General features: G+C 39.9%; 1 long non-coding RNA gene across 2 annotated transcripts; it reads left to right on the plus strand.

Annotated features, from left to right (window-relative positions):
* The first annotated feature begins 650 nt into the window (after nucleotides 1-650).
* On the plus strand, nucleotides 651-15,552 carry LOC113882640. 2 transcript variants are annotated; one of them, XR_003508408.1, is made up of 2 exons: nucleotides 651-833; nucleotides 14,994-15,540. It is a non-coding gene; the product is annotated as an uncharacterized LOC113882640 (long non-coding RNA). The 2 variants fall into 2 exon arrangements; XR_003508409.1 differs by having other exon boundaries at nucleotides 655-833; nucleotides 14,997-15,552.
* Nucleotides 15,553-16,016: the final 464 nt, after the last annotated feature.

Genomic DNA, 16,016 nt, shown 5'->3' on the forward strand with positions numbered 1-16,016 from the left:
GATTAAGAACCCTTGGAATTCAACATTTCATCAGTAACAGGAAACTGGCTCTTGGCACAAATCTCAGTACCCTTGATTCAGGTATTTACCATTTTGGGGTAGATGTTGGCAGCAGGGCACCTGCATGTCCCTGAAAGTGAAGGGGCTCCCTAAATTTTGTTGCTTAGTACCTGGTCCCAGCCCTGGTTAGCAGTCATACACAGCAAGATGGCAATATTGGTGACAACAAGATGCTAGTAGGTGGATGGCGGTGGAGTGGTGAGTTGCATAGGAGGCCATTGTGTGCAGTCTGCAAAAATTCATGAAAAGAGAGTCACTCCATGAGCACATAGGGGGCAAATGTCAGGATGGCCTCAGAATATGATTGTTGCCTTACATTCTTGGAGGTATTAACATATGCAGACTTTAGTGTTAATGGAGAGACGTGAATTCCTCTTCCACACATCAAAATGTATTTGGTGCATTTCATTCCTCCTGGAAAACTACAGAGACGTTCCAGCAGTGCAACTGTGTTATTTCCCACTAAGTGTTTGCTTTATAATGAAGGAAAACAGGCATATTTCTTAAGGAACAGGTGTAGTGCTAGTGGATAGGAGAATAGCAAACAGCAGGGGCCCGCTACCTTGGCAACAGCCTGGTGTCCTAGCAACAAGCATATTCATTTGCCTGGCCTGCCCTGTGGAGTTCTGTCAACAGAGGTAAAGAGCTCACCCGCTAAACTTAAGTGGCAGCCTTTCTGTTCCAGAGTGGAGCTAGGCCAGTAAGTGTAAACTTGGAAGTGGAGGAGAAAACGAATCATTTTGCCAAGAAGCCAGTGGCTTGGAAGCTAAGAGGTCAGCAATGTAGGAATTCAATTGATTCACATTTACTCTTTATCTAGATATGTTGGACATATGCTTCTTTCTTCATTTGTTGGCTCACCTAAAGGAAGGATCAAAAATATGGTGGTGGTGGCTAAATTAGCCATGACTATGGCTCTGCCCCCCAGGCTTTCTTTGGGTTAAGAAGTGTGTTATTTTCCCCAAACTTCATTTGACCTGTGCCTCTCTGTTTGAAGCCACAATCACTACGAGAAAGAGGACAGGACAGTGGCAGTAATTTAAATGTGGGAGCTTCCCTTTTCCCACATATTTTCATGGTAATCGTTAAATTCTGTGAGAATGATTGAGATTTTTGATCTGGAAAATGTCCAAAATATTTCATGAGACCCATAGGAAATTTCTAATGATTGGAACTAGCTATGGGATAGGATAAAGGGCAAATTTTCTGAAGCTGAGGCCAGGGCAAAAAAAATATATATATATAGACACACGTATAATTTCAAAGAGTGCATAATAAGGAATTAAATACTTAAAACTTATATTCCTTTAGAATGGTTTAACTCTTTTATTAGTGTCATAGTCTAGTAGGTTATATACACACATACACAAAATGTTTAAAAATCTTTCATAACTAAATCAACAAGAAGCCAAAAAGAAAAAATATCTTTAATAAGGAATCTTAGGGAATTCCCTGGCGGTCCAGTGATAGGAACTCTGTGCTTTCACTACCAAGGGCCCAGGTTCCGTCCTTGGTCAAGGAACTAAAAACCCACAAGTCACACAGTACAGCAAGAAAAAAAAGTTAAAAAACAAAAAATGAATCTTAGCTGTTAGTTTCTAAAAGAAATTCAATCTTTCATTTTGACTCAAAATGATGTCATAAAGTTCTAGTGAATTCATATTTTAAAAAAAATAACAGAGTAATGAAACAAATTATAAAGTTAGTTTAAAAATTCAAGTGGATGCCTGAAGAATGTCTTTGGTAACTGTGGAGATCATTGTTCATAACAAAGAACAGGCTGAGTAACTATGCTGGGATCATTATGACAACTTAGGCTTTTAAAGTGAATTCTTACACATTTGAAATGAATTCCTTACATCCAAGCTAGTGACTGACCAACCAATTTAGAGATTGAAACTACAAACAGATGGTATTATATTTCAGCTGATTACCTGTAATTGATTAGTAAAAGTAAAGCACATAGAGATGAGACTATTTTTGGAGTATGACGTCAAGAAAAAAACACAAATGATACTGAGTGAAGATATAAGGCAAGTTTCAGCAGAGCATTAGGAGAACCTGGAAATAATCACAGGTAAAGCCAATCATTGCAGCAACAAAATTAAAAGACGCTTACTCCTTGGAAGGAAAGCTATGACCAACCTAGATAGCATATTAAAAAGCAGAGACATTACCAACAAAGGTCCGTCTAGTCAAGGCTATGGTTTTTCCAGTGGTCATGTATGGATGTGAGAGTTGGACTATAAAGAAAGCTGAGTGCCGAAGAATTGATGCTTTTGAACTGTGGTGTTGGAGAAGACTCTTGAGAGTCCCTTGGACTGCAAAGAATCCAACCAGTCCATCCTAAAGGAGATCAGTCCTGAGTATTCATTGGAAGGACTGATGCTGAGGCTGAAACTCCAGTACTTTGGCCACCTGATGTGAAGAGCTGACTCATTTGAAAAGACCCTGATGCTGGGAAAGATTGAAGGCAGGAGGAGAAGGGGACGACAGAGGATAAGATGGTTGGATGGCATCATAGACTCGAAGAACATGGGTTTGAGTGGACTCCAGGAGTTGGTGATGGACAGGGAGGCCTGGTGTGCTGCAGTTCATGGGGTCGCAAAGAGTCGGACATGACTGAGCGACTGAACTGAACTGAAAGCCAATCATAAAAGGCAGAGAGTCTTGAAGAAGTTAGGGAAAGAAAATCTTTGTTAAATGTGAACCAAGAGAAAGTTATGTATGTGTATATTAACAGTTTAAATAAACACTCAAATATATTTTAATTTAAGCAATGCCTTTAATTAAACGTAAACAGCAAACTCAGTCATGTAAGCTTCTATTTTAGTAACATGTTTAAAGGAGGTTACAAATCTCCTAGTAACGATGTAGCTAGCCACAGTTTTTCTTAGGAAAAAAATTTATTTCTCTAGAAGTTTGTTCTAAAAGACAATGTATTTATAGAAAATGAAATTTAACACCAAAGAGGTACTATTTTGCAAAGTATGTGACTGTTGGCTTGAGGTATGCTCATCAAAATGCATTTAGTTTTCCAAAGGAGAATTCTATACAAGGTGTGACCAAAGGTTTAATAAAAGTTTCAAAGTCCTGTTAAAGATTTCCTAAGAGTCCCCATCTCACTTGCTTCCATTTTACTTCTGCTTCTCTGTGGTCACTATGAATGCGCAAGAAGCAATTTTGCAAGCATTTATATGGCTGTGAGCCATGTATGAGTCAATTAGATTGCCTATTTTTTAAATCTCTCTAACAGTTTATAAAACAGACTAACCCCTTCTCTCACACTGTGTCAGGCCTGGATTCTGCCCTTTTGAGGAAGAATACATTACACCAAAAAAAAAAAAAAAAAAAACCCCATGGTGAGATCAGAGCAGAACAGTAGTATCAAACTCTTTTCCTTTCAAAAATGATCTACAAATTCTTGAGATCTCTTTGAAACACATGTGCAATGCTCATAAAACAGCGATTCTTTGGTAACAGAGCCCCACAGATTCCCAGGCCCTAATCACCCCCCTCAACACCTTATTCTTCTAGATTTGTTTGTTTTAGATGGACTAAACCATGTTGCTTCTCAAAATTGCAAATAACTTCCCATGAGAAACCCACTTTCCATGAATACAGGTCCCCAAAGATAGAAGTTTCAGGGATGTGAAACACAATCTGTTCAATATTACTCTGCTGCTGCTGCTGCTAAGTCGCTTCAGTTGTGTCTGACTCTGTGCGACCCCATAGACGGCAACCCACCAGGCTCCCCCATCCCTGGGATTCTCCAGGCAAGAACACTGGAGTGGGTTGCCATTTCCTTCTCTAGGCCAGTATTAAATATGATGAACCAATACAAAGAGTGGCGTGGATAACACAAAAACTATTTGTGTTATTTGTATTTCAACAGGAGGTTGAAAAAATGTTTTAATTGCCTTCAAGGGCAGCAGACTTGCCTTCCTTCCTCTTTTCTTTCTTCCTTCTGCCCTTCATTCCTGGGTACTGATGCAGCCAATATCAGCATGAGTTTGTATTCTCAGACCCCAGGGTAGATGCTGAGGCTACTAGTGATGAGATGTGGACTAATAGTGTGCTGAAAAAAATTCAACCTGGAATTTCTGCTTCATGGACCTACTTGATGGGCCTTGGTGAGATAACTGGATGCTATTTTATCCTGCATATACATTCTGTATTCGGCAACACAGCACTTGATGTGAGCCATTAGTTACATTGGAACAGGAATGGACCTCTGCTTGCTCATCATTTAGAGCCCAAGAATCGAGAGGAGCATGGCATAAAATACATAGAAACACCATGTGCTGAGTCGTGTTTGACTCTGTTGTGACACCATGGACTGTAGCCTGCCAGATTCCTTTTGTCTATGGAATTTCCAGGCAAGAAAACTGGAATGAGTTGTCGTTTCCTTCTCCAGGGGATCTTCCTGAAAGGATCAAACCCATGTCTCTTGCATTGGAGGCAGATTCTTTACTGCTGAGCCCCTGGGGAAGCCCGTGGCATACAGTAGGCACTCAATTCACTGGAAAAGACCCTGATGCTGGGAAAGATTGGAGGCAGGAGGAGAAGGGGATGACAGAGAATAAGATGGTTGGATGGCATCACCAATTTGATGGACATGAGGTTGAGCAAGCTCTGGGAGTTGGTGATGCACAAGGAAGCCTGGCGTGCTGCAGTCCATGGGGTTGCAAAGAGTTGGACATGAATGAGCGACTGAACTGAACGTGGCTTTGATTTACTCTTTCTGAACATTTCCAAATGCAAATAGAGAAAGAAAACAGTCATGCTAAAGCTATTTGTCCTTATCCAAACATACCATGTTCTCTACATCTCCTTGTATTTTGACTCATTGCTTACTCAGTGTAGAGTGTTTTTGAACAGCCTTTTACTTACAGATTACTCCAACCTTCAGATGGAGGGATAACACTTCTGTGATACTTTGACAGACTCCTTTGTTTTGTGATGTTTCTTCCTGCGCACATAGCTTCTTATACTCACAGTTCTCTTATGGCATTGTGATTGTTTATTGACCTAATAGGATGTCCTCTCTCTAAACTATGAATTCCTTAATAGTAAGGAATATATCTTTTCATCATGGTAGTCCCAATTCTAGCATGTGTCTGTTTTGTTGGGATACATACAATGTCCATTGAATAAAAACTGTTTCCTTTCACATCCCAGCAGGAAAGTCAGACACCTGATCAAGCAATTTGGTTATAGTTTAATGCATCTTATAGTAGAAATATACAATGAGAGAACAAAGGAGGGGATGGTTACTTTTTCCTAGAGTTTGGGATTAGAATGCATAGAGAAGATAACATTTGACCTGTCCTTGGAACATGACAAGGAACTCACCAAGTGGATGACCTAGAAGAGAGAACACAATGAGCAAGGGCAAGAAGATTTAAAAGTGCACAGTATCAGGGCCTTCCAAGGTGGTCCAGTGGTTAAGAGTCCCCTCTTCCAATTCAGAGGACATGGATTTGATTCTTGGCCGGAGAACTAGGATCCCTCATGCAGTGGGGCCACTGAGCCCTTGCACGCAACTACTGAGCCCACAGGCCATGACGAGTGGTCTCACGTGCCACCGCAAAGATCCTGCATGCTGCAACTAAGACCAGACACACCCAAATAAATATTTTTAAAAAATTAAAGTATTGCACATGGGGCTGGAATTTTGCTTCCAGACAAGGTGGAATTGCAAGAAGCAGATTTATCTTCTCATCTGAACCAACTGTAAAACCAGATAAAATATATAAAATGATGTTTTCAAGATCTTATACACAGGTAACAAAGGACAGTGATGGATGCCAAATAGGAAACGAGGAAGATGAGCCCTATGATTATCCCAACTTACCTGGAGTTTTCAGGCTATGGTTCAGGGAGAAGGAAGCCAGGCAGGGCTCACTGGCCTGCCTGAGTCAGGGAGATGAAGCTGGGCATCTCAGGAAGCTTCATTTCCTTGAACCTGAAGAGATTCCTCCTGGAATCTTCAGCTGAATGCTGATTAAGATATTCATGTGCAGAAATAACCTGACACTGGAGAAAGAACCACCAAAAGGATGAAAAGGAATAATCCCTGGAGTTAATCCATTGATGAAATGGCTTTGGTCCCCATAGCTGGAATGGAAAATCTCCTCATTCACAGAGATTAAACAGATAGGGTTTGCACCAGCAGTGGGACAAAATTAGGCCTAGACTCAAAGTTGTTCTAGTTCCCTTTAAAGAAGCAGGAAAGCAGGAACTGTGTATTGGTTTTTTTATTACTGTGTAACACAGACACAGCTATTTGTAAGGCCTCCCCAGACAGCCATTTTGCTTTTTTGCATTTCTTTTCCATGGGGATAGTCTTGATCCCTGTCTCCTGTACAATGTCACAAACCTCAGTCCATAGTTCATCAGGCACTCTATCTATCAGATCTAGTCCCTTAAATCTATTTCTCACTTCCACTGCATAATCATAAGGGATTTGATTTAGGTCATACCTGAATGGTCTAGTGGTTTTCCCTACTTTCTTCAATTTAAGTCTGAATTTGGCAATAAGGAGTTCATGATCTGAGCCACAGTCAGCTCCTGGGCTTGTTTTTGCTGACTGTATAGAGCTTCTTCATCTTTGGCTGCAAAGAATATGATCAATCTGATTTCAGTGTTGACCATCTGGTGATGTCCATGTGTAGAGTCTTCTCTTGTGTTGTTGGAAGAGGGTGTTTGCTATGACCAGTGCATTCTCTTGGCAAAACTCTATTAGCCTTTGCCCTGCTTCATTCTGTATTCCAAGGCCAAATTTGCCTGTTACTCCAGGTGCTTCTTGACTTCCTACTTTTGCATTCCAGTCCCCTATAATGAAAAGGAAATCTTTTTTGGGTGTTAGTTCTAAAAGGTCCTGTAGGTCTTCATAGAACCCTTCAACTTCAGCTTCTTCAGCGTTACTGGTTGGGGCATAGACTTGGATTACTGTGATATTGAATGGTTTGCCTTGGAAACGAACAGAGATCATTCTGTCATTTTTGAGATTGCAAGAGTTAGAACTGGACAAGAGTTAGAACTGGACATGGAACATCAGACTGGTTCCAAATAGGAAAAGGAGTACGTCAAGGCTGTATATAGTCACCCTGCTTATTTCACTTATATGCAAAGTACATCATGAGAAACCCTGGGCTGAAAGAAGCACAAGCTGGAAGCAAGATTGTCGGGAGAAATATCAATAACCTCAGATATGCAGATGACACCACCCTTATGGCAGAAAGTGAAGAGGAACTCAAAAGCCTCTTGATGAATGTGAAAGAGGAGAGTGAAAAAGTTGGCTTAAAGCTCCACATTCAGAAAATGAAGATCATGGCATCTGGTCCCATCACCTCATGGGAAATAGATGGGGAAACAGTGGAAACAGTGTCAGACTTTATTTTTGGGGGCCTCAAAATCACTGCAGATGGTGACTGCAGCCATGAACTTAAAAGATGCTTGCTCCTTGGAAGGAAAGTTATGACCAACCTAGATAGCATATTCAAAAGCAGAGACATTACTTTGCTAACAAATGTCCGTCTAGTCAAAGCTATGGTTTTTCCTGTGGTCATGTATGGATGTGAGAGTTGGACTGTGAAGAAAGCTGAGCGCCAAAGAATTGATGCTTCTGAGCTGTGGTGTTGGAGAAGACTCCTGAGAGTCCCTTGGATCACAAGGAGATCCAACCACTCCATTCTAAAGGAAATCAGCCCTGGGTGTTCTTTGGAAGGAATGATGCTAAAGCTGAAACTCCAGTACTTTGGCCACCTCATGCGAAGAGTTGACTCAATGGAAAAGACTCTGATGCTGGGAAGGATTGGGGGCAGGAGGAGAAGGGGACGACAGAGGATGAGATGGCTGGATGGCGTCACCGACTTAAGACGTGAGTGTGAGTAAACTCCAGGAGTTGGTGATGGACAGGGAGGCCTGGCGTGCTGCGATTCATGGGGTCGCAAAGAGTCGGACATGACTGAGCGACTGAACTGAACTGAACACAGACACACAAATGTAGCAGTTTAAAGCAACACTAAATTTATCTCACAGTGGTTGTAGGTCAGGAGTCTAGGTACAGACTAGCTGTTTCCTTTACTCAGAGCTCATCAGGCTGAAATGAAGTGAGGATATTGGCTGGGGACTGATTCTCATCTGAGTCTCGGAGTCCTCTTCCAAGGACTGTTGGAAGAGTTGTTGGCAGAATTTACTTTCTTGCAACTATAAGACAGAGATCCCCGTTTTATTTGGATTGTAAAGGGATATAAATAGGAGTATCGTTTCTATACTTTATTTAAACTGATAAATTTTCAACACCAGCAAACTGTGATAAGTTCTACATATATAAAATGTCATACTTAAAAAAGTATACAAGGTGATTTATGCAAACAAACCATAGATACATAGCAATGGAATTGTAAAATGGTTCAAATAACCCACTGGAAAACAGGAAAAAGAACACAGAGAAGCAAAAAAGAGAGAATGAACATAAAACAAAAACTGGCACATTCAACTCCTAAAATAATAATAATTACATTAAATGTTACTGGTCTAAAGTACCAGTAAAGACTTACTATAAAGCTAAAATAATCAAGACAGTTTAGTATTGGTGGAAGAATAAAAAATAGATCAATGGAACAGAAGAAAGAGCCCAGAAAAACACTCACATAGTCAATTGATCTTTGATAAAAAACCAAAGGCAATGAGACGAGCAATGACCGTCTTTTAAACAAATGGTACTGGAACAACTGGACATCTACATGCAAAAAAATTAATTCGGACAGAGACCTTATACCTTTCATAAAAGTTAACTCAAAATGGATCACAGATATAAAGTGCAAAATGCAAACTGTAAAATTCCTAGAAGTTAACATAGGCGAAAACCCATAATCTTGAATATTTAGAAACTTTTTAGATATGATGACACCAAAGGCATGATGTATGAAATGAAAAACTGGTAAGTTGGATTCATTAAAATTAAGAACTTCTACCCTGAGAAACACAAGGTCAACAGAATGAGCAGACATGTCACAGAATGGAAGAAAATATTTGCAAATATTTTTCAAAATATCTGATAAAAGATACTGTTGTCCAAAATATACAAAGAACTCAAAGCTCAACAATAAGAAAATGAACGACCTGACTTTTAAAAAATGGGCAAAAGTCCTCAATGGACAACTCACTAAAGAAAATACCGATGGCAAATAAGCATATGAAAAAATGCTCAATATCTTGTGTCATTAAGGAGTTGAAAATTAAAACAATAATGAGATACCATTACCTACCTCTTAGAATAACCATATATTTTTGAAAACCCTTAAAAATTATGTAATTATTTGGTCTCATACTAGAGGAAAAAATTTTCCTAGCTTCCTCTTTTAATAGAGTGAAAATGGTACAGAGTCGTTACTTGTATATTAAGACAGACACACACACAGAAATACATAGAAACACATGCAAATTAACAGACTATGAACTCAGAGACCTTGTTCAAAATTTGTTTCTGTCGTATACTAGCTTCCTGATACGTATAAGTTAATTCATGTTCTGAGGCTCAGTGGCTTCATCTATACAATGGAGATATGTTGGAGGGCTATGATAATTAAAAAAGATAATCAAATAAAATTCTATAGAGGTACAAGGCACTTAGTAAGGACTTAATAAACAGTGATAAATAAATATTCATTAAAATTATAAATTTTAACTCTTATTAGTAAATTCACCCAACAGCTTTCTCTGACCTTATATTTCATATAATATATGAAATTTAAAATTAATAAATCTTACTATCTTAGTGAAATAGCTATGTCTGTTTCTTAACCATGAAAAAATACAAAAGGTATTTTTCATTAATTTTTTAATCTTTTAGGATGCTTCAATTTGAAAATCTATTCATTAGATTTTAATAGTGAGAAACTAAATAATGAAATGAACAATCCACTTATTAATTATTGTTTTTATCTTTCACAAATGCTAGTTCTTAGTCATTATGAATGCATTTTCCCTTTCCCAGCTGCCTATTTAATGAAAAATACACAAAACTCCAGTTTATTTAGAGTGCAAGCAATTGAGATAATCAAATAATTGAAAAATTTTCTATACTTCGTATTTTGTAAGAAAATCCCAATCAAAATTAATTCCAAATAGGCAAGCTGATTTCGAGAACTTTTATTTTATTTATTATTATTTTTGACCACACTGCTCAGCTTGTGGGGTCTTCATTCCATGCCCAGGGATTGAACCCTGGCCCTCAGCAGTGAGAGTACAGAGTCCTAACCACTGGACCACCAGGGAATTCCACTGGATAAATGAAAAAAAAAAAAGTCCAGGTAGCTTCTATGAACCAGTCTGGTTGCTACTGATAGATGATGTTAAAAAGGATGACGTTGAAGTTCACTAAACATCTTTGAATTATTGGTATAATCTGTGCTAATCAAATTCTTTTAAAATATAATTTATTATGTATTCATTACTTTTGTCAGTCTCACACATTTCAAGAAGCACAAATACTGTGTGCAGAGTGTGTAAAAATACGCTTTGTGTAGACTAAGCTAGATTACACAATAAGAATATGTTCCGACTGACCTTATCTAAAACAGAAAATATGAATATACATCTTCAGCTGTAGTGAAGATTGGATATGAATTCTGAGAACTTGAAGACTGGTATTTAGGGGCAAAGTATTTTAGAAATAGCTGAGGAAAGGTTTTTAGCTTCTCAAATTTACTCTTTAAAAGATAAGATGTGTCATGTATATTTGTGGGAATATTTTGTATCCTTAAAATACCTTTAAGTGAACATGGCTTCACTGAAGATAATATGGACAGACTGAATCATCTTGTTGAAAATAGAAAGCAGGGGAATTAGTATAAAAGCTAAAGGACTTTTAAAAATAGTTTGCTTGTAGTGTAAGTCAAATCATTATGCCTTAAACTTACACAGTGATGTATGTCAAGTATATCTCAATAAAACTGAAAGAATGAAAATTGCTAAAATGCCAGCTGCTTTTCTCCATAAAGTAAAAAAGGAATTTGAAAGTATCAACTTTTCCAATTAAATTCTTTATGTGATAAATCTTATAGGTACATACAAAAGGCAATATTAATAACTGACATTTGCTTAGAGTTCTACAGCTTATTATTTATTGGTTATCTTTTTGTTTTTCACAACAACTGGGGCAGGCACTATCAAAATCTTAATATTCCAGATGATAAATCTGAGACGCAGAAAGCATACTCTTCATTTTCATCATTCAACTTTTCTACCAAATCACAACTAAGATAGTTTTCCCTTTCTTTAGACAGTAAGAACTGTTTTCTGGTTTTGTAGTGTTCATTTCGGAGAAGGCAATGGCAGCCCACTCCCGTACTCTTGCCTGGCAAATCCCATGGACCGAGGAGCCTAGTAGGCTGCAGTCCATTGGGTCGCTAACAGTCGGACATGACTGAGCGACTTCACTTTTACTTTTCACTTTCATGCATCGGAGAAAAAAATGGCAACCCACTCCAGTGTTCTTGCCTGGAGAATCCCAGGGACGGGGGAGCCTGGTGGGCTGCCCTCTATGGGGTTGCACAGAGTCGGACACGACTGAAGCGACTTAGCAGTGTTCATTTTGGTTTTTTTTTAAGTCCCATGATAGGGAAATGACAGTTATAAATAGTAAAGAGAGGTTGCTATTTTCTCCACCATTGAAACAGCAGCTAATGCTGCCTTCTTAGGACTAAAAACAACCTAACAAAACTCTGCTCTATTCTAAGACCCAGAAATAGAGATCAAGTAGATCTTGGCTCCCTCTGGAATTTAGGTTGGCATTTAGGGAGTGGGAGTGTGTACTCTGGCATTAGGCATCACTCTGATGCTCGGTCCCACTGGTATTTACGAGAACATTAGTTTTAGAGAACACAGGACCAGGAAACGGGCTAGAGGTCCTAAAATGTAAGGAAAAAACACAAGCAAGTTTTCATACAGGATTTCACATTTCATTCAGTCTACTGTTTCTACTACCAACACAGAATCCTTTCTAAAATTTTACTCTTTTGCTAACGTGAGATTATCTTGTTTTTGGAGGTCATATATTTCAGTCACTAGATAGCTCTCATCTTGTTCCATAAGCCAAATAGTTCTGTTTTTAGAAACATATAAACTACTGTAGTTACGAGAGAAAATTAGATTTAGACATGTGAAAAAGTGAAAGCAATGACAGATTTTATTTTCTTGGGCTCCAAAATCACTGTGGACAGTGACTGCAGCCATGAAATTAAAAGACACTTGCTCTTTGGAAGGAAAGCTATGACCAACTTTGTTGTTGTTCAGTCACTCAGTTGTATCCAACTCTTTGCAACCCCATAGACTGTAGCATGCCAGGCTTCCTTGTCCTTCATCATCTCCCAGAGCTTGCTCAAACTCATGTGCATTGAGCCAGTGATGCCATCCAACCATCTCATCCTCTGTCATCCCCTTTTCCTCCTGCCTTCAATCTTTCCCAGCATCAGGGCCTTTTCCAATGAGTTGGCTCTTCGCATCATGTGGCTAAAGTATTGGAGCTTCAGCTTCAGCATCAGCCCCTCCAATCAATATTCAGAATTGACTTACTTTAAAATTGACTGGTTTGATCTCCTTGCAGTTCAAGGGACTCCCAAGAAGACAGTCTTTACCACCACCACAGTTCAAAAGCATCAATTCATTGGCGCTCAGCTGAAATAAAGATATTGTGCTACTGTACTCTATACAGTACAGTAAAGTACACAAAAGCACAACCACTTGTAGAGGATACACACATGTGACAATATACACCAGACACGTGAACCAACTTATGTAACTGGACACGCAAATGTACATTTGCATCTTCGAATGTTCTCAACTTGGGGTTTGAATGTAGGGGACTTAATATGATGTGTATATGATATGTCATTTTTCCTTAGCTGCTTTTAAGACTTTTTTACATTTCAGTTCAGTTCAGTTCAGTCACTTAGTCGTGTCCGACTCTCTGCAACCACGTGGACTGCAGCATGCCAGGTCTCCCTGTCCATCACCAGCTCCCAGAGCTTGCTCAAACTCATGTCCGTTGAGTCAGTGATGCCATCCAACCATCTCATCCTCTGTCATCCCCTTCTCCTCCTGCCTTCAATCTTTCCCAGCATCAGGGTCTTTTAAAATGAGTCAGCTCCTCGCATCAGGTGACCACAGTATTGGAGTTTCAGCTTCCCCATTCCTTCCAATGAACACTCAGGACTGATCTCCTTTAGGATGGACTGGTTGGATCTCCTTGCAGTCCAAGGGACTCTCAAGTGTCTTATCCAATGTCACAGTTCAAAAGCATCAATTCTTTGGTGCTCATCTTTCTTTATAGTCCAACTCTCACATCCATACATGACTACTGGAAAAACCATAGCCTTGACTAGACGGAACTTTGTTGGCAAAATAATGTCTCTGCTTTTTTATATGCTGTTTAGGTTGGTCGTAACTTTTCTTCCAAGGAGTAAGCGTCTTTTAATTTCATGGCTGCAGTCACCATCTGCAGTGATTTTGGAGCCCCCTAAAAATAAAGTCTGCCACTGTTTCCACTGTTTCCCCATCTATTTGCCATGAAGTGATGGGACAAGATGGCATGATCTTAGTTTCCTGAATGTTGAGTTTTAAGCCAACTTCTTCACTCTCCTCTTTCACTTTCATCAAGAGGCTCTTTAGTTCTTCTTCCCTTTCTGCATAAGTATGGTGTCATCTGCATATATGAGGTTATTGATATTTCTCCCAGCAATCTTGGTTCCACCTTGTCCTTCATCCAGCCCAGTGTTTCTCATGACACTTAGTTATCAATAGCTTGATTATGGAGGAGCCTGGTAGGCTGCAGTCCATGGGGTTGCTAAGAGTTGGACACGACTGAGCAACTTCACTTTCACTTTCCACTTTCATGCATTGGAGAAGGACAATGGCAACCCACTCCAGTGTTCTTGCCTGGAGAATCCCATGGACGGAGAAGCCTGGAAGGCTGCAGTCCATGGGGTTGCACAGAGTCGGACACGACTCAAGTGACTTAGCAGCAGCAGCAGCAGCTTGATTATAATGTGTCCGGGTTGTGGTTTTCTTTGAGTTTATTCTGCTTTATGTTCTGTGAAATTCTTGAATCTGCAAGTTAATGTCTCTCACCAATTTGGAGAAGTTTTCAGCCATTGTTTCCTGAAATATATTTTTCTGAACCAATTTCTTTATAGGACTATTGTTACAAATGTTAGACTTGTGATATAATCCCTTGACTCTTCATATTCAGTTTTTTCTAATCTCTTCATTCTTCAGATTGGACAATTTCTGTTAATCTGTCTTCAAGTTCATTGACTTGTCATCTTCATTCTGTTATTGAGTTCATTAGTAATTTTAAATATCAGAGAATGTACATTTTAATATAATTTTGTCCTTTTTTAGAATTTATTTTCTTTGCTAAGACCTCCTAGCTTTCCATTTATTTTATCTCATATGTGTTTACCTTTACCTCGTGAAGTCTCAGTGGTAAGAAATCTGTCTGTCAATGCAGGAGACAGCGAGAGATGCAGGTTCAATCCCTGGATCAGGAAGATCCCCTGGTGGAGAAAATGGCAACCCACTTCAGTAGTCTTGCCTGGAAAATTCCACGGACAGAGGAGCCTGGTGGGCTACAATCCATGGAACCACAGAGCAGAACATGACTGAGCACACGCATGCATGAAATTTATTATAGTATCTGCTTTAAAGTCTCTCTCATAATTTCAACATATATGTCCTCTTAGGTTGGCATCTGGAGATTGTCTTTTCTCTTGAAAATTGGTCATGTTTTCCTGGTCCTTTGCTTATCAAGTAATTTTGGATTATATTCTGGATTCTTTCACTATTGAATTGTGTGGATATGAATCCTGTTAAACTTCTCTAAAGGAAGCTGTTCATTATTATTATCTCTTTTACTGTTTTAGCAGGTGATTGAACCAGTTAGCTTCAGCCTACAAGTTTTGAAAACCACTCTCTAGACGGCCGGCCTGACAGCTGGGTGTGTACCAGCCTTGAGCCTGCAAGCGGACGCTCCCTGCCCAGGGACCCCCGCCCTGCCATGGCAGATTTCCAGCGCAGCAGCTGCACTACCTTCCTATGCACCCAAAAGGGAATGCTTCTGTTTGCCGAGATTATATTGTGCCTTGTGATTCTGACCCTCTACGGTGTCTCAACATCAGGCTATATCTCTCTGTCGCTGATTGAATTGATCCTAGCTATTATCTTCTTTATCATCTACACATGCGACCTGCACACCAAGATACAATTCATTCACTGGCCTTGGACTGATTTCTTCCGATCACTCATAGCAGCCATCATCTACCTGATCACCTCCATTATTGTACTTGTTGAGAGAGGATATCGCTCCAGAATCGTTGCAGGGGTACTCGGCCTAATCGCCACAGCCCTTTTTGGCTATGATGCCTCTATTACTTGCCCGATGAGACAATAAAGACACACAGCAACACACACTGACCCTGCTGATAGCCAGTGTCCATGAGCTGCCTTTATTTCTCTCTGTAATCTGCAAATAAATTAACTCCTTTCCCATCCCACAACACTCTCAGCCAACCCTGGGCCCCCCTGGTATTGAGGTGCAAGTGCTGCTATTCAGAGAATTTATCTTCCAGCCTACCCACCAGCCCTCCTGGGTGTGTCTTGGTCCCCTTTCCTTATACAGTATCCAAAAGGAGATGCCAATTCTGTCTGGTCTATGCCCTCACCTAAAGCACAAAATGAGGCTTCCCTGGTGGCTCAGTGGTAAAGAATCTGCCTATGCAGGAGACACAGGTTTAATCCCTGGGTCAGGAAGACCCCCTGGAGGAGGAAGTGGCAACCCACTCCAGTATTCTTGCCTGGAGAATCCCATGGACAGAGGAGCCTGGCGGGGTGCAGGCAACAGGGTTGCAAAGAGTCTGAGATAAATGAGCCACAGTGAGGGAGAAGAG

Source organism: Bos indicus x Bos taurus, chromosome 24, assembly GCF_003369695.1.
Source record: "Bos indicus x Bos taurus breed Angus x Brahman F1 hybrid chromosome 24, Bos_hybrid_MaternalHap_v2.0, whole genome shotgun sequence".
NCBI lineage: Eukaryota > Metazoa > Chordata > Mammalia > Artiodactyla > Bovidae > Bos > Bos indicus x Bos taurus.